At 33.6% G+C, this 26,309-nt stretch overlaps 1 protein-coding gene across 10 annotated transcripts in view; it reads right to left on the bottom strand.

The window, feature by feature from the left end:
- Window positions 1–26,309, bottom strand: part of CLOCK (clock circadian regulator) — a 142,496-nt gene that overhangs the window by 113,823 nt on the left and 2,364 nt on the right. The gene's annotated exons all lie outside the window — the stretch shown is intronic.

Raw genomic sequence — 26,309 nt, 5'->3', positions numbered from 1 at the left:
AAATAAAAGACATTAATTTGGTTTTTTTTTTAAACTAGCAGTTCTATTAGGGAAAGAGTTTGGGAAATCCTGTTCTTATTCATTCACTCACTATGGTATGTTCTACATATCCAGTGGTAAGAAAAACACACCAAATTCCTGCCCTCATGGAGTTTTAGGCATTGAAATACAATGATGTTTGACACTCCTGGGCAATTACATTTTTGCAACATATCCTAAGTTTTTTTGAATGAATGAAGAACCAACAACCACACAGACAAAATCTGATGCAACAGAAGAGAATCAAAACTTGAGGGAAGTGGATTGTGAGTAAAAATATACACATGTTAAAAGAGGGAGAGAGAGAATAAGAAACTGTTCCACTGAGGAGTATACTCAGGAAGAATGAAAAAGAATCCTCACTCAAAGAGAGCATAGAGAAATAGTAATAATCAGTGCACAGTGATAAAGGTCCTTAAGGAAGTTAACAGTAATGAAAATAAAATGTATATGAATATTATGCAGCATTAGACTCAAGACTATAATCTAGTGATGAAAGATTAAACCTTAATCCAGCAGTCTTCACACTGGGGATCAGATGGTTTTAAGGGAATCAATTTCCAGATCCTTAATTTTCAGAATTACCAACCATTTACTAGAATTAATATCAAGGTCAGAGCATTATACTTGTTTCTCCTTTCCTGCACTCTACATTTCCTACACTCTACATTTTATAATCCTCCTTCTTCCAGCTCACAAGAGAAAGATCTCTCAAACATCTAACATCTCACTACAATGCATTTCCTTGAATTGTAAAAACATCCAAAACACCAAAGAAGTAATTTGAAATACTGATATCAGGGGAACACCCTTAATGGAAGCACCATATTTCTAAGGTGGTTTTGTCTTTTCCTATACCTTACACTTCTGTTAATGATAATACCTGACATTAAAAAGGAGGTATTTTGGCCCAAATGGGCTGCTACAACTTTGGGAGGTGAGAAGAAAAACTTTTGATTAAGAAGCTCACATGAGAGAGAATCCAATGAAAACAGTGATGATAAATATTGAAGAGTGTTATAATTTAGTTCATCCACGTAAAAAGCTTATGACTAGACTCCTTATATAACTTATCTAGAATTATTTAGAATTCAAGATCTGGAAAGCATCTTGAATTAGAATTCAAGATCTGTACTTTCACCATTTCCCAAAAAACGACAAAGAAATCAATACACTCTGTCAGCCACCTGTGTTTTTTATCTGTGAACTGAAGATACCTTACATGGATTTAACGAGTTGGAAAGAGCACTTATCGAAAGAAAAGAAAAAGAGAGCTCTTACTTCTGTCAAATCAACAGCATGCTTTTTTTTTTTTTTAAAGATTTTATTTATTTATTTGACCGAGAAAGACACAGTGAGAGAGGGAACACAAGCAGGGGGAGTGGGAGAGGGAGAAGCAGGCTCCCCGCTGAGCAGGGAGCCCGACGTGGGGCTCGATCCCAGGACCCTGGGATCATGACCCAAGCCGAAGGCAGACGCTTAACCGACTGAGCCACCCAGGTGCCCCTCAACAGCATGTTTTCAAGTAGCAAACACCAAAGTTAGTGTTTTATATTCTTTATTGAGAAACAGTTTTATTAACTTTTGTCGAAAGAATACTGGACACAGTAAATCCTTTTTTTTTTTTAAGATTTTATTTATTTGACAGAGAGACACAGCGAGAGAGGAAACACAAGCAGGGGGAGTGGGAGAGGGAGAAGCAGGCTTCCCGCCCGATGTGGGGCTCTATCCCAGGACCGTGGGACCATGACCTAAGCCGAAGGCAGACACTTAAGGACTGTGCCACCCAGGCGCCCCCATATTTTTTTTCTAATCTGGACAAGCCTTCATACTGTCACATATCAACCAATTCTTTGCTCAGTTTTTCATCCCTATGTGAACTTATTAGATACACATTAATTTATCAGGAATATACTGTATATTCTATTATAAATGATATACTTAATAAAAAGTTATCAATAATCTTTTGTAAACCTCATAATATCCTAATATCTTTTCTTTTTATTATTAATTTCCACAAAAAACAGTCTCATTCTAACATAATATTCATCCGTGGATACATAAATTCCATGAAAAGAGAATCCCCTCTAAAGAGATGCATGTTTTTTTTATGTTTAAAAACTATTTAATAAGCAAAATCAAGAATATATTTATATCCTAATCATAGTAATTATAATTTAGAAGAAAATTCTTTAACACTTAGACCATTATGGTAAAGTTAATAAACATTTTAAATTTCAATTTACATTCATATTTTTGATGCCCAGAAACACTTTTCAAGTGCTGGAAAAAAAAGAACTGCCAACCCAGAATCCTGTATCCAGACAAAATTTGCTTCAGGAAAGAGAGGGAAATTAAAACACCCACAAATGAAGGAAAACTAAGGAAATCTGTCACCAGTAGACCTACCCTAGAACAACAGCTACAGGAGGTTCTTCAAACATAAAAAAAATGATAAAAGAAGGAGTATTGGAAAATCAGGAAGAATGGAAAGAATAGAATACGGGTAAATACAATAGACTTTCCTTCTCTTATATTATTTTTGATGGCTTAAGCAAAAATGATGACACTGTGTGATATGGTTCTCAAAATATGCAGAAAAAATATAAAAGGCAATATATTAGAAATGGAGGGGGGATAAAGGGACTTAACAACCAGCAGGCTACAATAAATTATGTATATATAAAATAGTATCTAGAGCAACCATAAAAAAGCTATTCAAAGAGATACAATCAAAACATGATAGATCAATCAAGATGGAATCCCAAAAGTTCAACTAACCCACAGGTTTCTTTCTTTGTCCTTCTACTACTACTACTACTACCACTACTAAAAAGGTAGTTAAAGCACAAGATATTCTATTCCCAAGCAGGATGGGTGCCCATCAAGTTTGAGAACACTGATGAGTCACATCCTCTAGGGGTAGAATTTTGAAAGCACTTCTCAGCTTTGACATTACTCTCATACATTGCTGGTGGGAGTATAAGTTGGTACAAATTTAGAACAATGTATCAGTATCTTAACAAAATTACAAATGCCTAACCCTTTGGTCCAGCAATATAGTGGGTTATAAACAACATTTTAAAAATAAAACAGGATAAGGGAAAAAAAGTTAAAATATAAGACTCCGAGTAATGGTAAGGGTACTTCCCAAAACTTTCATTTCAGATATGTTTATGAGTATGTATGTGTGTACACACACACACACATGGTTATAAAATAAAATATATTTATTATAGGTTGTGGCCAAACAAATTTAGAAGCCATTGTTTCAGCTCAAAAAAGACAGCCTTGGGGCACCTGGGTGGCTCAGTCCTTAAGTGTCTGCCTTTGGCTCGGGTCATGATCCCAGGGTCCTGGGATCAAGCCCTGCATCCGGCTCCCTGCTTTGCAGGAAGTCTGCTTCTCCCTCTCCCACTCCCCCTGCTGTGTTCCCTCTCTCGCTGTGTGTCTCTGTCAAATAAATAAAATCTTTAAAAAAAAAAAAAAAAAAAAAGCCTTGGGCAAAGGTACAAGCTGACACTTGGGAAGAAAGCGTTCATGCCAGGATATGAAGAAGTTAAAGGGAAGTAAGGCATATAAGGAGACAAAGCAAACACAAGCCAGTACATTAACAAGCTATATAGAGCCATGAGAAAACTTGGATTGTTCAGGGTGAATACATGGGAGAAGAGGAAAGGAGAGAATTTATCTGACCAAAGAGACAGAAGAATCCAGCAAAGCTGTCCCATGGGTGTTAATTTTTAAACAGAATTCCAAGTATTTCTTGTTTTCCTCAATGACATTATTTTCTTTGTTAACTTTTATAAAGCAAATTTTAAATTATCTATGTGGCTTACATTTGTGGTTCACATTATATTTCTCTCAGACAATGCTGGTTTGGACCTGAAGAGCTATTTTTCTCTTTGCATTCATCTGCTGATTTGTCAAAGGGATGTGAGACATCTTCCACTGTCATTTTTCTTCTCTTAACCATTTTGGACAGAAATGAAAACTTCTGAATTCTCAACTGCATTCAATGAAAATTAAAAGGGAGCCTACAAAGGATGGTGTGTCTTCAGGCTTCTTTTATAACTTGTTGAAATATGATGCAATAACTTGGGTAATACAAAAAAATTAAAATAAAAACTGAAAAAATGACAATTTCCCCCCATATTCTATCATGCAATGTGATTCCACCATTCTGATATTTTTCATATCTTTTTAGGAGAGATGGAAATAGCTGATGAGTCATAATGAAATAAATCTTAAAATGATGAAATAATAAATGTTTAAATATAAATGAATATAATGCAAGACAGAATAAGTTCTAGTCAACTTAAAAACAGTAAATTTTGCCTTTCTTCTTTGGAAGACCTCTAAGAAAGAGTAACACTCATGAAATACTAGTCCTTACAAATAGCTAGAAATGCTATTTAAAAAAGTATAAAATTAAAGCCAATGGATATTAATGATATATTAAGGGCCAATCAAAAATTGGTAAATAAAAGAGAATTAATCATGCACTTCTCTTGCCTGTCCTGTCAAACCATATCTCAAGGTAGCCAAAGAGACCTAACTGGTGAGAGGGCTAGTCCTTCAAAGAATTTCAGCTAATAAGAACAAAAGAAATGACACAAATAGATGGGTAATAATCATGAATAGATTTTAAACAATTAGGAGAAAAAGTGATAGTGAATTTCACAATGGATCATAGTGTCACCAACTGCATGCACTAATCAAACTTAGCATCTCCAAAAGTGAGACAACCAAATATTAAGTACCTCCTGATGTAATATGTAATACATAGTACTATTTATAAAATATTCTTGTTGAAAAAGAGTCAAAATAGGATCAAACCCTTAGATCATATATTCTTTTTTTTTTTAACATTTTTCTTTTCTTTTTTTTTTAAAGATTTTATTTGACAGAGAGAGCACAAGCAGAAGGAGAGAGAGGGAGAAGCAGGCTCCCTGCTGAGCAGGGAGCCCGATGTGGGACTCGATCCCAGAACCCTGGGATCATGACCTTGGCCGAAGGCAGCCGCTTAACCGACTGAGGCGTCCCTAGATCATATATTAACTGGAGCAATATCACACTCAACAGGTAAAAAGATCTTAAATAATAAATTAAAACAGTTTCTTACCCTCCAAAGCACAACACTATGATCTGTCCCCTGGGTCTCAGGAGCTGGATAATTAAAAAAAAAATTCTAAAAAGGCCCTTTTAAAGGGACAATAATGAAAAAAGAAAACAAAAAGTTCATAAACACTGCTTTGGATCAAACTTCCGGTTTACATTAATACTGGAAGAAAATAAATAAAATGACATCAGGAAAAAGCAATCAGACAAATCCAGAATGTGAAATATTCTATAGAACAATTGATCCAGTTCCTTCAACATGGAGGGAAAAAAGGTAAAGGCAGGGGGAGGAGAGGGCCCATCTGTTGTTCTAAAATTTAAAAAGACTCAAAGTCTTTAGTTTTAGAAATATACTTAGAAATACTTACAGATCAATGACACATAGAATATGCTTCAAGAAAATATTAGGAAAGAAGTGAGAGTATAGACGAAAAAAGACCCAATTATTAAAGCTGGGTGACACAGTTCCATCTGTCATTTCATTATTCTATTCTGTATACTGTTGTATAGTTTAAAATATTCCATTTAAACAAAATCATGAATTATTTGAGGAAGATTTTACTTTCTTAAGAAATTAGAGGAAAAAAAAATTAGAGAACTATATATACACAATAAAAAACAGCAGCTAAAAAAAGAACATAATAAATATCAATTAACCCTGGAAGAATCAGATTATTTAGGGTACAGAAGGAAAGTCAAAAACAAAACAAAATCTCAAGACATTCCTGAATAAACTGCACTGCGTGAAACAAAACCAGGACGCTATATGTTTAACAAACAATAATACAGATTTTGCTACACCAATAACTGTTATAAATGCTTTACAAATATAAACTCCTTTACCCACAAACTAGTTATTATCTTCATTTTGGTCACATTAAGTGACCTAAGATTATTAACTGGTGGAGCTGGGATCTAAACCCAAGCAGTCTGGCAGTCTGGTTCTATTGCATAAGCTTGTAACTACTCTACCATGTTGCCTTTTGAAATGATACAAGCAGAAAATAAATAAAGCTACTGGAGTATTAACAATGTGTTTACAGACATTCACAGAAAGGCAGAAAGATATAGTTGAAGCAATCTGTCAGGACACATAATAAAAAAGAAAAGGTAGAAAACATGAGAAGAGATGAAAGATGTAAAATCAATCCAGAAAGCCAACATTCTATTGGCAGCCATTTCATAATGAGAGATCACAGAAAACCAAGAAATATTACCAAAGAAATAACAAAAGAACATTTCCCACCTGAAGGAAGACACATGCATTTTTAACCACAAAGGGCCCACCAACTCCAAAGAGTCCAGTGAGGACAAAAATAATTCACACCTAGACAAATAACTAAGATTCCAGAACTACAAAGATAAGATACTGAAGCTTCCAAAGAGAGAGGAAAGGAGTCTCAGAACTCAAAAGTTCTCAGAACAACATCAGACTTCTTACCATCTTGACCCAGAGAAAATAGAGCAAAACCCTCAAGGTCTGAGGGAAAATTAATCTGAATCTAAATTTCTACACCCAGCCAAACTATCAAGCAATTATGAGCCAGGCCAAAGTCGTTTGAAGACAGCAAGAATTTAGAACCTTGTACACTGAATTTAATTATAAGTACCTTGGATACAGAAGTTAATTTAGGATGCATTCCAGCAAGAGGGAGAATGCCATGAAAGAGACGTATGTGGGATATAAGAAACAGTAAATCTAACCCAGAATGCAGGAATACCTTTGAATGAAAGATATACAGACTTCCAAACCTATCAAGACTAAAGCAGGCAGGAGGAGGGCTCTAAAAGAGATGTCTTTAGGACAACTAGAGATTCCATCCAACAAATAATAGATATTATGATTCAAAGCAGGAAACATGTAAGGATATGGTGAAGGTATCGTTTTCTCTATCAAGGAAAAACACAATTAAAGATGATAATGGCAGAAGATGAACAATATAAAGCAAACTAGTAATATAAAGTCAGATTATAAAGCAAACTAGTAGTATTGATTTTCAAAAACTTACTATTTGTAAGTAAAGATAGTCAATCTAACATAGATATCAAATATTTTATTTTTTGAGTTCCATTAGCATCGTGACCTTGGACCCACTGAGAACAAAATTAACCCTAGCTCAATAATTAACTACAGCTTACTATATTTAAAATCAACCTGACAAGCCTGAATTCTTCTCATTACAAAACAGAACATAAATGTTACATTATAAACCTACCCAAATACAAAAGATAGGAATGGAAATGAAGGAGCAGAAGACACAAGATGAAGAAAGGGATAAAAGTCCTGATGTCCTTTTTTATTATTATTTAAAGATTTTATTTTTAAGTAATCTCTACACCCCATATGGGGCTCGAAATCACAACCTGCAAGAGTCACATGCTCTACCAACTGAGCCAGCCAGGTACCCCAGAAGTCCTAGTGTTCTTATCTTACATAGTAGGGATTTAAAATACAGTATCTAAGGAATTCAAATATTTTATTTACAGTTGCAAAAATAATAAAAGAACTAAATATAGTAAGTTTTAAACTTTGGAATACAGAGAGAAAAGATAAGATTAAAGACAGTATAAATAAGCTAAATCCTCATCTTTTTTTAGCAGGAAGTGAAGAGACACAACTGAAAGTTAATTAATCAAGAAATAAAAGCAGATCCCAAAGGAAGAAAAGCCCAGGACCACATGGCTTCACAGAAAATTCTCTAAAGCATTTAAAGATTCTCCTCAAACTCTTCCGAAGAATTAAAGATGAGGCAACATTTCCAAACCCCTTCTATGAGGTCAGCATTACCCTGACACCAAAACCAAAAAAAGACACAACAAGAAAATTACAGAGTAATATCCCTGATGAATATGGATGTAAAAATCCTCAACAAAATACTAAGAAACCAAATTCAACAGCACATTAAAAAGATTATGTACTATGATCAAGTGGTATGTATACCTAGAATGCAAGGATGGTTCAACATATGAAAATCTATCAGTATAATACACATTAAGAGAATGAAGGGGAAAACACACATGAACATCTCAAGTGATGCAGAAAAAGCATCCAACAAAATCACCCTTTCCCAATAAAAACACTCAGTAAGCCAGGAATAGAACTATCTCAACATAATAAAGGCCTAATATGAAATGTCCATGGCTAACATCATACTCAACAATGAAAAACTGAAAGCTTTTCCTCTAAGATTAGGAACAAGGCATCCCTTCTATTCAACACAGTGCTGGAAGTCCTAGCTAGAGCAATTAGGCAAGAAAAGAAATAAAAGGCATCTAAATAGGGAAGGAAAAAATAAAAATTTACGTCTTTTCACAGTAACATATATGTACAAAACCCTAATGATCCTACACCCACCAGAAAACTGCTAAAACCAATAAATGATTTCAGCAAAGCTGCATAATATAAAATTGACAAAAATCAGTTATGTTTCTACACACTACAATCAGCAATTTGAAAATTGGAAATTAAGAAAGCAACTACATTTACAATAGCATCAAAACAAATAAAATACTTAAGAAATAAACTTAACCCAACTTGGTGAAAAACTTGTACACTGAAAACTACAAAATACAGCTGAAAGAAATCAAAAATACAAATAAATGGAAAGATACTCTAAATATTTATGAACTGCTTCCTATGACTAGTGGCTACTATAGTCCAGCACTGTTATGGTACTTCCATCGCCACAGAAAGTGCTATAAAACAAGCCTGGTAGAAATTATAGTGTAACAAAACTAGAAAATTAACAATAAAAAATTTTAAAAGGCTCTCTACCTTGTAAATTATGTGTCTGTTTTCGTTTTCTATTTTTCATATTCCTTACTATTTGTTGCTATACTGTTGGTGTTTATTGAGTGCAAAGTATATTTTGTCTATAAAGTTTCTTTCCATTTACCAAAATAAGTTTTATTCTGACTCATCTGCCCTTTCCATGTTACTTTTCTGTTTACTTTTTTGGCAGTTTTCCTTAAAGCCTGTGCCAATTTTTTTTTTTTTAATTCTAATTTCACATCACTTTTTTTAATAGGAACTTGCATTAGTTTCCTAGGGCTGCCAAAACTAAGGACTACAAACTGGGTGGCTTAAAACAACAAATACTTATTCTCTCACAGATGAGGTATGTGCCTTCTATACCCAATTTGTTGAGAGTTTTTATCTTGAAAGAATGTTTAACTTTATTAAATGCTTTTCCTGTATCTATTCAATAATAGTGATTTCTATCTTTCATTCTATTAATGTTGTGTATCGCCTTCACAGACTTGTGTATGTTAAATCATTTTTTTTCTTAAGATTTTATTTATTTTTTTGACAGAGACACAGTGAAAGAGGGAACACAAGCAGGGGGAGGGGGAGAGGGAAAACAGGCTTCCCGCTGAGCAGGGAGCCCAATGCGGGGCTTGACCCCAGGACCCCGGGATCACGACCTGAGCCGAAGGCAGACGCCTAACCAACTGAGCCATCCAGGCGCCCCCGTTGAATCATTCTTGTACCCCAAGGATATATCCCACTTGAAGATGGTGTACGAACCTCTTAATGTGCCACTGAATTCAGTTTGCTAGGATTCTGTTGAGAATTTTTGCATCTATATTCCTCAAGAATATTGGGTTTTCTTGTAGTATCCTAATCCAGCTTTGGTATCAGGATAATGCTTGTCTTATGAGTTTTGGAGTGCTCACTCCTTCCTCTTCTATTTTTTGGAAGTGTTAAGACTGGTGCTAATTATTCTTCAAATATTTGGTAGAACACACCAGTGAAACCTGATCCTGGGGTTTTCTTTATTGGCAGGTTTTTGATTACGATTTCAGTCTCCCTACTTTCTACTTCATGATTCAATCTTAGTAGGTTATATGTTTCTAGGAACTTACCTATTTCTTCTAGGCTAACTGATTTGTTGGCATATAATTGTTCATAGTAGGCTCATGATCCTTTCCATTTCTGTTGTATCAGTTGTAATGTTTCATTTCTGATTTTGAGTCTTTTTTTCTTAGTCTAGCTAAAGGTCTGTCAAGTCTATCTTTTCAAAAAATCAGCTATTAGTTTCCCTCTTTTATATTGTTGTCCCAGTCTCTAGTTCATTTATCTCTGCTCTCAACTTTGTTTTCTTCCTTCTGCTAACTTTGGGCCTAGTGTGTTCTTTTTCTAGTTCCCTGAAGTGTAATTATGTTGTTTATTTGTGTTTCTTAATCTAAGGTATTTATCACTATGAACTTCCCTATTAAAACTGCTTTTGCTACATCCCATGTGTTTTGGTGTGTTTCCATTTTTGAGGGATACAGTTTACTCTTGAACACCACAGATTTGAATTGCACAGGTCCATTTACACATGGGTTTATATATATATACACATACATATATACACACACACATATATATAGTACTATAAATTTTCCATATAATTTTCTTAACATTTTTTCTCTAGCTTACTTTATTGTAATATAGTATATAACACACAAAACATACAAAATGTTTACTTTAGTTTTATTGTTGTGTTAGTCACCATACAGTACATCATTAGTTTTTGATGTAATGACCCATGATTCATTGTTTTCGTATAACACCCAATGCTCCATGCAATACGTGCCCTCCTTAATCTATACCTTCAAAGCCATCCCAATCAAAATTCCAATGACATTTTTCCAAGTGCTGGAACAAACAATCCTAAAATTTGTATGGAATCAGAAAAGACCCCGAATCACCAAGGAAATGTTGAAAAGGAAAAACAAAGCTGGGAGGATCATGCTGCCTGATTTCAAGCTGTATTACAAAACTGTGATTGCTAAGACAAAATATGTTTTAATCAACTGCTTATGTTGACCGGAAGGTTTCTTTTTGGTCAACAGTAGGCTATTAGTAATGTTTTTAGGAAGCCAAAAGTCATACCTGGATTTTGGACTATGCGGGATTTTCGACCCTGTGTTGTTCAAGGATCAACTGTATTTTGATTTCTCTTTTACTTTCTTTAACCCACTGATTGTTCAGGTGGGTGTTATTTCCACACAACTGTGAATTTTCCAGTTTTCCTCCTGTTGTTTCTGATTTTATTCCACCGTAGTTGGAAAAGATACTTGATATGAAATTAATCTTCCTACATTTGCTAAGGCTTATTTTGTGACTTAAGATATGCTCTAAAGAGTGTTCCATGTACACCTGAGAAAAATGTGTATCCTGCTGCTGTTGGGTGGAATGTTCTGTTCTACGTGTAAGGTATATTTCATGTCCAGTGTTTCCTTATTTTGTGTCAAGATGATCTAGCCACTGTTGAAAGTGGGGTATCGAAGTCCCCTACTATTATTGGATTGCTATTTCTCCCTTGATTATCTGTTATTTTCTTAATATGTTTAGATGCTCAAATAGTGAGTACATATATAATTGTGATATCCTCTTAATGAATCAACCCCTTTTTCATTTTATGACTTTGTCTCTTGATACAGTTTTTGACTTAAAATCTATTTTGCCTGATATAAGTATAGCTACCCCTGCTTTCTTTGGTTTCCATTTGCATAGATTATCTTTTTCCATCCCTTCAATTTGAGCCTACATGTGTCCTTAAAGCCAAAACGAGTCTCTCGTAGGCAGCCTATAGTTGGGTCTTGTTTTTTAATCCAGTCAGCCACTCTATGCCTTTTGATTTGGAAATTTAATCCATTTGTATTAAATTAGTGATAGGTAAGAACTTACTAATGCCATTTTATTGTTTTCTGGCTGTTTCGTGTAGTCCCCTCATTCCTTTATTCCTCTTCTGCTGTCTTTGTGAACTGATTTTCTGTAGTGGTATGTTTTGAATCCCTTCTCTAGCTTCTGTGAATGTACTGCAAGTTTTGCTTTGTGGTTGCCACAAGGCTTACATAAAACATCTTATAGGCATAACAGTCTATTTTAAGCTAACAATTTCGGTCACATACAAAAAATCCATTCTTTCATGCCCCGTCCCATATTTTATTTTTGATGTTGAATTTACTTTTTATGTGTCCATATAAATTGCTGCAGCTATAATTTTTAATTTTGCCCTCTAAACCTTTATACTAGTTTAGTGATTAACACATATTTTATTGTAAGAATACTGAATTTGATTATATACTTACTTTACCAACATGTTCTGTAATTCCCTAAGTTTTTACATTACTAAGTAGCATCCTTTCATTTCAGCTTGAAGAACTCCTCTCAGCATTTCTTGTAGGTCAGGTCTAGTGGTGACACCCTCAACTTTTTGTCTGTTTGGGAAAGTCTTTAGCTCTCCTTCAATCTTGAACAATTTTGCTAGGTAGTTTTCTTGGTTGGCAGGTTTTTCCTTTTGGCACTTTGAATAGATCATCCCACTTTGTCCTCGTCTGCAAAGTTTCTGCTGAGAAATCTGCTGACAGCCTTCTGGGGGCTCCCTTACATGGAAGCAATTTTTTTTACCCCCTTGATGCTTCTAAACTTTTATGTTTGACTTTAACAGTCTTATAATGTCTTGGAGAAGATGATTCTTGGTTTGAAATTTTGGGGGACCTATTAGCTTCATGAACTTGGATGGCCAAATCTCTCCCTAGTTTTGGGAAGTTCTTAGCCATTATTTCTTTAAAAATTAGCATTCTGCTCCTTTCTTCCTCTCTTCCTCCAAGACTTCAATAATGAATAGTTTAATAGTATCTCATCATTCCACAGGCTTTCCTCACTCATTTTCATTCCCCTTTACTTTTGCTCTATCAAGTGACCTGTCGTCATCTTTCTTCTGCTTGGCTGAATCTAGTGTTGAATCTATTGAAATCTTCAGTTCAATCACTGTATTCTTCAACTCTAGAATTTGTTTATTTTAATGGTTTCTACTTCTTTTTTGAATTTTCTTTTTGAGAATTTGTTGGGTAATACTGTTTCTCTAAGCTAAGTGTTTATATTTAATTCCCATGTTTAATTTTATTTAAGTGTAAAGCTTACTTCAATTGTCAAACTACAATATATTGATAATTTCAGACTGTCAAACTGTAAAACCTGGCTTAGCCAGTCTATCTGGGAAATTGGGAAACAAATACTGTACCCGTTCAACAAGTGACACTGTCTTGATATAGTCTGCCTATGTGTTTTCTAGCAATATTCTCAGATTACAGGGCAAAACTTTTTATTTTTCACCCTAACCCTTACCTATATTTCCTCTCTTGTAGTGACTTCATAAAAAGATGTAATACTATATTTTGAAAAAATAGAATAACTACAGCAGTTGTGAATAAATTATACAATACAAAGTGGTACCTTAAATAATAACCAGTACCTTCATTTTACAAATTCTAAAAATTTCATAATTATTTGTCCTGTGTCCTTATTAAAGATGTCATTCCTTATATTTAAAATATTCCTTAGAAATTCCAAGAGAAAAATGCCTTTGAAATGTATCATAAATCTTTACAGGCTATGAGTACATGTTTTGATTTTTATTTCCTAATCCATTTAAGTGTGCTTTTATTGTTTGAAAGGTATTTATTTCAGTTAAAAATCTTAAGGTGCTCCAAATATTTTATTGACTACTGAAATCAAAATTAAGTATTCTTGTCATGTAAAGATAAGCTGTATATGCCCATCACAGAGAACTACTTGCTATCCTCATAAGTAGAAGAGACGACTAGGCTACTGGTACCTGAAAAAAAAAATTGTACTTTCAGTGTAAATTATCTGTAATCAAATCTTAAGAGAACTAGAGTATTTTTCACTTTATACAAAGGAATGAAATCATATTTATTGTTTAATGGATAAAAAACTATTGTACAAGACAGTTTCTAGAGTGCTTTTATTTATCCTACCAATTTCTCAAAACTTACATATGATTGATAATACATATACATGGTTTAAAAAGAAAATAGGACAAAAAGGCTTATAATGGAAAGGCAGCCAGCCTATCTGTCCCTTACCTGCAGTCCTGCTGCCTAGAAACAATCACTTTGTATTTCACTTTTTGTATTTATCTCCATAATTACAGGTAACATATCTTGTCTTTATTATCAAATTATGTCTACTGACTCCCTGCCATGCAAGTGAATGATTTAGTTCACTTACATTACCTTCAATCTGCATTCTTTTCTCCTCATCCCAAAGTCAATCGATCCTATTGAGGCGTGTGAGACTAAGAGCTGAATTTAACTTTTATTTCATGTTAATTAAATTGCTAGATGTAGCTAGTAGCTACCACATTAGGTGGACAGCTCTGTATTATTCCTATCTTCTGGCATGTATTAAAGTTTTCTTTACAATCTAGTATTAGAATCAATTTTTGTATATGTTCTATAGGTGCTTGAGAAGGTATGGTGCCTATTTTCAAGGTAGAATTCAGCTTAACCTACAAATTTTGCTTATTAATTGTGGTACTTAGGTGTTCTATTGCCTTAAGGTTTTGTTTATTTGACACACTATGGTCTTCTACCAGTTATGGTTTTTGTGAATAAATCTCTAGTGTGCTTTTTGCCTTCTGATTATTAATTTAATTATTTTTGTACAGATATTTGGTACTTCATTATAAAATGAAATGTTACAATTAGAGTACTCATCTTTGTATTGCTTAATTCCATCCTCTTTGTATTTTACAGAACAGTTTTCTGTTACTTTTTTTTTTTTTTAAAGATTTTATTTATTTATTTGAGAGAATGAGATAGAGCACGAGAGGGGGGAGGGTCAGAGGGAGAAGCAGACTCCCCACTGAGCAGGGAGCCTGATGCGGGACTCGATCCCGGGACTCCAGGATCATGACCTGAGCCAAAGGCAGTCGCTTAACCAACTGAGCCACCCAGGCGCCCTTCTGTTACTTTTAATAAGATTTTTATTACTGTACTAATGGACATCTTTATAATCCTATCCATATATAATGAACTTAGTCCTCTATTTCTTTATATGCTACCTTTTAGTTCTCTACTACAAGCTATGATTCAATGTGTTTATTTTTCCTCCTCCCTTTCTCATCACTATATTTCAACCAAACACATTAGCTTTCTTACTGTTTACCTTTCTACTGTTAGGTATACTTCTATTACTACACTTACTGATTTTAAGTGCTATTGACTTCTAGTTATTTCATAGGCAGTAATTAGCATACTTGGCACACTCAAGCTCCCACATTCTTTCCCCTTTTCCTTCTGAAACTGATAGTTGTTTCATTATTCATGTACGTAGCAGACTAAGGTCTGCTCAAATACTGACTTCTCATTGAAGACTTCTCTGTTCATCCAATTTAAAATTTTAAACCCTGCCTACCCCCCTCACATTCATATACTACAACCCCCTACAGCCTGATGGGTTTTTCTCCAATAGTACTAATGACCATCTAACATACTTAATGGTTTCTCATTTAGCTTCCTCCAGTTGGAATATAAGCTCCCCAAAGGCAGGGCTTTTTGCCTACTTTGTTCACTGCTGTAACACCAGCAACTAGAACAGTACCTGGCACACAACAGATGCTCAATAAATGCTTGCTGAATGAAAAAGATAAAGTCCACTACTAAAAGTATATTAAAAACTATAAAAGCAATGCTGAGAGAAATTACAGGCCTAAATGAATGGAGAGGTTATACTGTGTTTGTGGATCAAAAGACTTGGTATTGATATCATTTCTAAAATGATCCATAGAGTCAATATAACCAATCACAATCCCAGTAGCCATTTTTATATGAGTGGCCAAAGTTAATCTTAAAGTTCATATGAAATGAAAGGAATCTAAACAAAAACAATTTTGAAAAAGAAGCACAGTGCTAGAGAACTTCCATTACTAGACTTAAAGCTACAATCATCAAGACATTAAGATACTGATATAAGGATAGACATATAGATCCCTACATAAAACAGATTTCATAAAGACCTACACAAAATGGTTAGTTGATTTTTGACTAAAGCAGGAAGGTAATTCAGCAGAAAAAGGATGATCTTTTCTCAACAAATGGTGTTAGAACAACTTCCCTATGTGGGGGGGGGAAATTTTTTTAAAGAATCTCAACCCTTTCTTCATACTATAAAAAAATAACTTGAAATGAATCAGACTTAAACACAAAAGCTAAAACTATAAAACTTCTATAAGAAAACATGAGAAAAATCTTTGAGGTAGATAAGTATTTCTTTGAACATAAAATCTGAAGCATAAAAGAATTGATAAATTATATTTCATCAAAATTTAAAACTTCTCAAAGGGGCACCTGGGTGGCTCAGTCATGAAGCGTGTGCCTTTGGCTCGGGTCATGATCCCAGGGTCCTGGATTGAGCCCCGCATCGGGCTCCCTGCTCAGTGGGAAGCCTGCTTATCCCTCTCCCACTCCCCCTGCTTGTGTTCCCTCTCCCGCTGTGTCTCTCTCTGTCAAATAAATAAATCTTTAAAAAATTTTTTAAATAAATAAATAAATAAAACTTTTCAAAGGCACCATCAAGAAAATAAAGGAAGGCACAGCTTGGGAGGTAACTTTCACAATTCTAACATCTGATAAGAACTTCATATCAAAATATACTAGAGAAAAAGAACCTTTTATGTTTCAATAAGCAACCCATTTTTCTAAATGGGCAAAAGATTTGACTAGACATTTCACAAAAGAAAACACAGGAATGACCAATAAGCACATGAAAACATGCTCACTATCATTAGCTATTAGAAAAATGTAAATTGAAACCACAATGAGATACACCATTACACAATCACTAGAATGGCTAAAATTCAAAACAGTGACAATACCAAGTGTTGCCAAAAATGTAGAGCAACAGAAACTCCTATTTCTGAGGAAGATATAAAGTTTCCCACTTGAGGAAACAGTCTGATGGTATCTTGTAAAGTTAAACATACAACCCAGCAATTCCATTCCTAGATGTTTGCCCAGGTGAAAAACCATGTCCAAAAATGTTTAGCAGTTTTGTTCAAGGACAAAAGTTGGAAGCAATCCAAACATCCACCAACTGACAGTTATAAACAAATTATGTCATATTCCATACAATGAAATAGTATTCAACCATAAAAAGAAACAAACTACTGACAAGAGAAGTATCAAAAGCATTAGGCTAAATGCAAGCCAGACCCAGAAGACAACATAAAGTATGACTTCTTTTATATTACGTTTGCAGAAAAGGCAAGAGTGTGTTAATAGAAAACAGATTAGTGGTTGCCAGTGGGGAGAGAATTTTTCAGGGTGACAGGAATTTTCGGTATCTTGATTGTGGTGGTGGATACAAGAACGCATCTGTCAAAATTCAGTAATACGTATACTTACATTGAGTAAACTTTACCACATATAAATAAATCCGAGTTTTAAGAAGTAAGCTAGGTCAAAAACTAAAATCCAACTACCTAATATACAATAAAATACTTAACACAAAATTGCTCATGGAAATTAAGTATTGTGTGTAGCTTTAAAAATAAGTCCACATCCAGGTAAAACAGAATAGCTTACAGTAGGCTAATATTCTTGCCAAGAACAACTAGAAAAGCTAAATAAGTTACAAAAATCCTATTCTGCAGAAAGATGTGGAAAGAGAGAGAACAAGACAGTCTAAAATTCTAGAGAAGAAAGAATCTTTTAAAAGTGTTTAGATGATCTGCAGTTGTCACTGGGTGTATTTCCTGATTATGAGCATGGGCTGGAGGCTGAAAACAGACTTGTCCTGTGCAGAACATTGATGCTAAAGAATCAAGAACTCAGAAGAGCTTTTCGTGTTCACACCGGGCTGGAGTAGTAAAACTGGAAGACTGCAGGGACTTCAAGATCAAGGCTACTCTCTCCACAAGGACATCTGCTTAATTTTAAAACTGTGTAGGGTAAGAAGGCTAAATAGTTAACTGAAAAAACTGAAAAACTTTGAACAGCAAAGTGAAATTTCCCACCTTTGGCACTTCTAAGAGGACAAAGACCATCAGGCTTTGAAGTGAAAGTCCTGGAAGACCACACTGTACAAATAAGGCAAATAAGAGGAAGAGTATCAAACTACTAAAATAGCAATCTAGCCTCCGTATAAATTAAGATGATTGGCTCCCCATTCTACCTGCCTAGAAGAAAAAGGGGACCCTGTCTGGCAAAACATACTCAGTAATGCTTACTTTATTTTGTTTTTAATCACAACGTCTGGTATTCAATAAAAGATTATAAAACAATCAACCAACTTGATCTAATTGACATTTACATAACATCAGCCAATAACAACAGAATATATATTCTTTTTCAAATGTACATATAACATTTACCAAGACAGACCATACTCTGGGCCATAAAACAAATCTCAATTAAAAGGATCCAAGTCATATAAAGTATGTTCTCTAATCACAATGATACTAACTTAAAAATAACAGACCTCTGGAAAATCCTCAAATATCTAGAAACTAACACACTTCTAAATAATGTATTGGTCAAAGATGACACCAAAAAGCAAATTAGAGACTATTTTGAGCTGAATGAAAATGGAAAAATAGATATACATAAAATTTTGTAAGCAGTACTTAGAGGGAAGTTTATAGCACACAGGGCACGGGGGAGGTGGAGAGGCAATCAATGACCTCAGCTTGTACCCTAAGAAACTAGAAAAAGAAAACAGACTAAAACCAAAATTAAAGAAAGAAAGTAATGAAGTTCAGAGCAGAAGTAGGAAATAAACAACAACAAAATAGAGAAAACTGGCTAAACCAAAAGCAGATTCTTTGAGAACCTTAATAAAATTAATAAATCTCTAGCTAGACTGATCAAGTGAAAAAGACACAGATTTAAAGTCCTACTGAATCTCTATGGATTATATATTTAATTCACTATAGATTCTATAGATATTTAAAGGATATTAAGATTATACACAACTTTACCAATAAATTCTACAACAGACATGAAATGGATAAGTTCCTTCAGAAACTTAGCATCGGGGGACACCTGGGTGCCTCTGTCGGTTAAGCATCTGCCTTCAGCTCAGGTCATGATCCCAGGGTCCTGGGATCGAGCCCCACGTTGGGCTCCCTGCTTAGCAGAGAGCCTGCTTCTCCCTCTCCCTCTGCCTGCTGCTCTGCCTATCTGTGCTCCCTCGAACTCTCTGTCAAATAAATAAATAAAATCTTTAAAATAAAAGAAAAAGAAAAAGAAACTCAGCATGCATGTGAAGAGCTACATACAACAACATGACCAATAACCAACAGAAAAACAAACCATATAAGCAGACCAGTAGAAGATGCAAATACTAGAACAGACAAGCATTTAAGTAACTGATTTATATTCAGGAGAATTGGAGTATTAAAAATCTGTAAAATAGGATTAATTCTCTAGCACTGAAAATCACAACATAAAATTAAGAATACAATAGATATGTTTCAACAAAAGAGAAAATAGTTTTACTAATGGAATACGGGTCAATAGAAGATACCCAAGTAAAATACTGAGAAAAAATTTAAGAGATATGTGGAACATGATCATTGACTTGTAATATGTCTAAATTAGAATCTGAAAAGAGGGTAAAAGAAGCAATATTTGAAGAGGAATAACAGAACATCCACAAATTAAAAGGCATCAAACTATTAATTCCAAAAGCTCTATGAACATAAAACAAAATACTATACAAAGCACACCTCAACACATTATAGTCAAACAGCTAAAACACTAAGACAAAAGAGAAAGTCTTAAAAGTAGTCAAAGAGGGGCGCCTGAGTGGCTCAGTCAGCTAAGTGGCTGCCTTCAGCTCAGGTCATGATCCCAGGGTCCTGGGATTGAACCCCACATCGGGCTCCCTGCTCAGTAGAGAGCCTGCTTCTCCCTCTCCCTCTGTCTGCCACTCTGCCTACTTGTGCTCTCTATCTCTGTTAAATAAATAAAAATCTTAAAAAAAAAAAAAAAGTAGTCAAAAGAAAATAAATAGACACATTATTCTCAGCCAGACTATAAGGTGATAATTACCTTCAATAAGACTGGCAGCCAACTTCAACAAAAAGCCAGAAGACAACAAAACATTTTTTTTAATAAAGAAAAAAAAAATAACTACCAACTTATTCAGTAAAAAATATTCTTCAAAAAAGAATGTGAAATTAAGACAGTCTCAAATAAAAATGAAAAAAAAAAAAAATCACTGTCAGTAGGTAGTATTGCCAGTATTAAAATATATACTAAAGGAAGCTATTCAGACAGAAGGAAAACGATCGCAGAAACACAAAAAGACAGGAAGGAAGAAACCTAGAAAGTGTAAATATTAACAAAAATTGGCTGCCTAAAATAATACTAATAATGCTTTATGCAGTTTAAAATATGTACAAAAAAATACAGAACAATAATAATGCAAAAAGGTTGGAGGAGTTAAAATGTAAGAAACTTGCATTATTGGGGAATGACAGAAGTAGTCATTTGTACTATAAGTATACTTGTTATAATCTCTGGAATAACCACTAAAGATATAATGAAAAAAATATATAACTCACAAACAAATAGGAGGAAAAAAACAATAAAAATAACTCCAAAGAAAGCAAAACAGAAGGGATAAAAAGGAATGAAAGCAGATGATTCAAAGAAGTCAAAGTTGATGGTAGCAGCAAACTTAGCAGTAAAAAAGTAAATGAACTAAATATTCAAAGTAAAAGACTAACACTTGATTAAAATAAATATAATCTGTATTCACAAAGACATCCAGAAAACATGAAAGTTTAAAAAACTGCACATATCCCACTTACCATAAAATTGCAACAGGTATACACACATACACACACACACACACACACACACACAAATGCCTCAGAAAATACTGAAAAAAAAAATTTAACTGGGCTCATCCCTGAGATTTTAGGTGATTTTTTCCATCACAGATTTTCTTTGTAGTTTCTGGCACTTTAATTCTTTTCTAAGGAGCAAGACCCATTTTCATAAAAACCACAACACTTTTCAAAAGAAAAAAAAAAAACAGTTTACAAATTTTAATGATCAGCTCCAAGAAAGTACCAGACTTACAGAAAAAGAACATGATCAAGCCTAAAAAGTTAAACGATATAAACTTACTTCACACAATGAACTCTAATCTTGAAACTAAGAAACCTTTACACCTTTATAATTATAAATACATCATATCATCACCATCTCTGATGGAGACAAAAATTATCAGGTAAGAGTTGGAAATAGGTTTTCCCATTAACTAATGGTTCCCTGACTTCTCTTGCTTCTAATAAAAATCTGATATTTCCATTGTACTATATGTTAAACTTGTAAAATAAAATTTAAGTCCTAACATTTTTCATTTTAATTTGTGGGTTGTTTCCTAAATAATTTTTTCTAATATTACCTCAACTAAAATTTAAGTTTCAACACAGAAGAAAACCAGTTACCAGTTTCATGAATCAAAACTTGGCAAAGGACGTCAAAAGAAAAATATACACCACCATGCATCTTGGAACCATGCTCTAGTAACTTTATTACTCTAAGTCACATAAAAAGATCAAATATTCCCAAACTCTCTATATAAAAACAAAACTCTAAGCAACTTATTTAAATATATTTAAATAGGGAGGGAAAAAAAAGGTAAGAGTCCTATCTGGTATACACTATGAAAATAACAAAACCGGGAAAAACTAACATTTATTGACCACTTCACTATGGGATGCTCTTTGTTCTAAGTAATTTGCATGTGTTGTCTCATTTAATTCTCACATCATATTATAAACTAGTATTATCTTCCTTTTACAGATGAGAAATTGAAGTAACATTTGTCCAAGGTCATACAACCACCTAGCAGTAAAGCCAGGATTTGAATGCCAAGCAAGCTAGCTCTAGAATCTTGCACTCTTAATCACTACACCACACTATCAATGTTAGTAATTAAGATCTTGTTAAAGTAGTATGCTTTCTTTGTTATTAAGTTTCAGGCCATAAATAAGCTTTATTTAGAATAAATAAATAAATAAATAAATAAATAAATAAATAAATAAATAAATAAAACCAGATATTTTAACCATCTGGTCATATCACTGAGACAATACCATCTAAAAACTTCCTACTTTTCACAACAGAAAAAAGTAAAAAAGCAGTCACTATCTAAAGTATATTCATTAAACCTGAGAAACTTCCAAAAATAGACAATAGAAGGCACACTAAAACTACTGCATTAAACTGTCTGTAAGATCTTATCTATTTTCTCTTGAAAGTAATTTAACTTAGTTTTTCTCCCCAACTTAAACTAGAAGATCCAGATACCTAGGAGTAGAATAAAATGTCACAGAAATCATATATAAAGCTAATGTCAATTTTTGGGGTGATGAAGGAGTCTTTCTTAGTATTTACATTTTCCTTTTAAGGAAGTGTTTTGGAGCAAACAAAAAAACCCTCTCTGTTGAACTTCATTTTAATCGTGTGTATGGACTGCTTCATAGATCCCCACCCTACTTAGAAGGCTTGTTATCCAGAAGAAAATTGTTATCCAAATGATTTATGCTCATGAAATGCAAAGTTAGTTTAATACAATTCAAAGTAAAACATACTTCAGAAATAAACATTATAAAAATCTTGGATTCACTATTATGGATCATTATTAGATAATTATATCCTAATTGTATATTTTTTCAACAAAAAGCACAAAAGTTCGGTTTAATCTGGATACTAATACAAATTCAGTATCAATCTACTGAAATACTTTTTTTTAAAGGAGAAAAAAAAATCTCATTTTTATTATTAGAAAATAGAAGTAAAGAAAGCTTGCTATTCCTGATTTTTGTAGAGTCCCATTTACACATGCCATACTTAAATCCACATGACTACTTAAATTCTAATTCAAAAGTGACACCATTTTAAAAATTGACTAAGTGTCCAACTGAAAAAGATCAGTTAGTAAATTACCACACATAGATGAGAGAGTACTCCACACCCATTAAAAATAATCATGTTGTAGAAAAATACTGACATAAAAATGTTCAGGATTCATTGTTAAGTGAACAGAATAATTTGTACTACAGTAGATGCATTATGAGCCCATTTTGTAAATATCATATGTCTTTAAGTACATATATATTTATATAATGGCTAAACAAAATGCAGGAAGAAGATATTCCAGGTTAACAATGGCACCTCTTTGTAGTGGGATTTCCAGTGATATGTTAAAATTTTAATTCATGCTTTTTCGTGTCTCCCAAATTTTCTACGTTAGGGATGTGCTATTTTTATAACTGGGGAAAGAGATTAAGAAAAAGACAAAGACATTATTTACATTAAAGCCGTATTTTAATACAAATAACAAATTCTTAACTAGAGATATGACTTAACCCTTACTAGTAAAGCCCCCATCTGTGGTTTATTTTGTTTTGTTTTTAAATACAAAACCTCTTAACATGAACCAACCTGTATTCTTGTTTTCCACTATTCTGGGTGAGAATTAAAAATTAAAGTACCTGATTAAAAGTGAACTCTGAAAAAAGATGGGAATTTCTGTCTTACTATTTGACCTCATAATTGTAGAAATTAAAATACTTCTGAAAAATAAATGTAAGTCACATCCTAAGCAATATAAGTCAAAAAAGCAAGTCACAAAAATTTATTTTTTTAAAAGTGATTTCTTTTTGCTGATTTCTAAGACTTAAAATAATAAGCAGAATTACATCTTTGTGAAATACACACCTAAAACAGGTAACAAAAAGAGTCGACACTAAAGAGGATGAGTTTAGGTACTTTAAAGTTTGCATAACCAAAAACATGGAGAAAAACAGGAATCCTAATTCACGGAAGTTACACTAACAGCTATATAAATGACTAACAAGTGGTTGTAAAGCAACCTATAAATATGCCATAATAATTATAGTTAATTAGTTGGAAATAAATTGCTCTGACATTTTATTCTTTAAGTAATTCATACAACTCCATCTAGAATTTTAGACTTGGTAAAGGGAAAATGCAATCTTTATTAGTACAGTGTCTATAAGAAACGACACATAAAAAAATTTATGCATCTGCAAAGAACTGGAAGGAAACAGACACAAAACAATAAAAGGTAATTTTTCTGTAATATGGAACTTCAATTTTTTACAATGTTGTTTGCTTTCATAGTTTAAAATATTTGCAGCAAACATATTTTAATTGACATACCACTAGAAGTAAAAAGTGGGTGAGAGGGTACATTAAATATGTACTTTGAGAAAAGGAAACAAGAAGCAATTTACTCTTAATACTAACACTGCCTGACATACTAGATGACAGATAACAGTTAACTGAGAAAATTAAATTTCCTAATATTTCTAACAATCCTGAAATCTAAGACAGGTTGTATTATAATTATCAAATTAAACATCAAATGGCTCTTTCCTGTAGACTGTTCTAAAAACAAACAAAAAAAGCAACTATCAGTTAGTCTTATAAATGTCTGCTATAATGATACAACTTAACTCTTAACTTACTCGTTAAAAGCTAAGATTTGAGCTTTCTAAATTTGTTCTATCCTTTCTTAACTATTTAAAAGGTTGAGATATAAACTCTTCCTCCAAATGCCATGCCTGTAAAAATAAAAAGCTGGAAACAGTCTCACCCTTATAAACCTTATATATGTTTTTCTCCTGGAATCTATCATTTCCTACCCTGTGTTATAATCATTACATACGTGCTCTTTTAACTACACTAGATTTCAGACCCATAGAAAGCAGGGTCAGTCGTACTGCATCTTTCTATGTATCTCACATAACTTAGTAAAGACTAAATAGTAAAGATTTAGTCTTGATTGATCCTCTGAACTTTCTGCACATTCTATCACCTGAAAAGAATTATTAGAAAGGTAGTGTTCTCTTGCAGGGGGAGAGAGGAGGTGGGTGAAGGTGTGCATACTCCTTGTCTGCTGTCAAGCAAGCACAAACCAGACAAAAAGGCCTTTTCTCTTCCTTTCCCCTTCAAAGGCTAGATTTCATCTAAGTCAATCAGCATCTCTTAGTTAAGGACAGAGTCAGCCTTCAGAGGATCTGGAGAGGTTGATGTAATCTAGGGAGTTTCTAGCGGTCTGCAAGACCAGGTCAAAACCCAAAAACCCTAGAATGGGGACTCTAAAGAGCCCTATAAAACCCAAGGAACCCAACTCTTTCACCTGAATACATTCTATAACCAGATAAATCTCACACCAGTACGATCTAACTGAAAATTGTAAATGTACCCCAAGCTGACTGGCCCCTAACAAATGAAAAGATGAGTATGTTCTAAGGAGTATACCCTATGTTAAATTTGCTGACATACTCCAAGTTGTTTTCCTGTCCCGTGAGTAGTAACAGAGCCCATAGTAGAGGTGACAGAAGAGACAATTCAATTTTCAATATTAAAAAGTCTGTTTGTAAATGCACAGAAAAAGATCTAGAAAGTTAAACTGTTAACAGCAGTTATCTCTGGGGAGGGATGTGAAATAAAAGTTTAAGTGTGGAAAGGAGGTTTTCATTTATATACATATTCTATTGTTTTCATCTTTCATGAGCATCAATTTACTTCTGTAATTTTAAAAATCGTATTAAAATGCTAAAATGGGATTCTATTTTTTTCAAAAAGGATTAATAAACCCAATGGAATTCAAATGAAAAATAAATGTCATTTTGCAGAAACTTGGCTACTATAGACCTACAGATCAAACAGAAATAATGCAATTATCCTATCCTACAAAATAAAAAGGAATATTGGTAACATAACAAAAATGCCCATAGCAACTGTCACCCACTACTCAACGTTCAATACTTTGATTATACAATATGAGCCACCAGAGGGAGTTTCAGTACCCTCCCCTCAAAATTACATCCACTCTAACAAAGCCCTTTTTCAATTTTAACCTAATTAAAAAGGTTACGCTAGCAGAAAAAAGAAATCTTAATACAATTTTTACAGCCATCCATAAATCATAAAAAGTTTTTATTTATTGCACCAAGAGAACACTGCTTCTCAGTTTTATTTTAATTTTTCATAAGAACTATATTTACAAATTGACATTTCATTGAGGTGCATGTCTGATTTCCTTAAGAGAAAAAAGTTTCCCAGTCTGAAAAGCAAACTACCTGGACAATCAAGTCTATCATCACTTTAATGGGGTGTTCATATTCTCCAATTACCACAACTTTGTGGTTAAAAAGTAAAATTTTATACAACTATGACTCCTAAAAAAAGAAAGGGGACACAAAACTAGCATCTGAAAACAGCATAATCCAGCCATAATGCCCAATGTAAATAATGCCATTATATATTTTAGCAAAGCAAAATACAACTAAGCATCT

Source organism: Mirounga leonina, unplaced genomic scaffold (assembly GCF_011800145.1).
Source record: "Mirounga leonina isolate KUSES-001 unplaced genomic scaffold, KU_Mleo_1.0 Mir_129, whole genome shotgun sequence".
NCBI classification, from domain to species: Eukaryota; Metazoa; Chordata; class Mammalia; order Carnivora; family Phocidae; genus Mirounga; species Mirounga leonina.
Note: the sequence above shows the minus strand (reverse complement) of the source record. Positions and strands in the feature narration are given on the sequence as shown.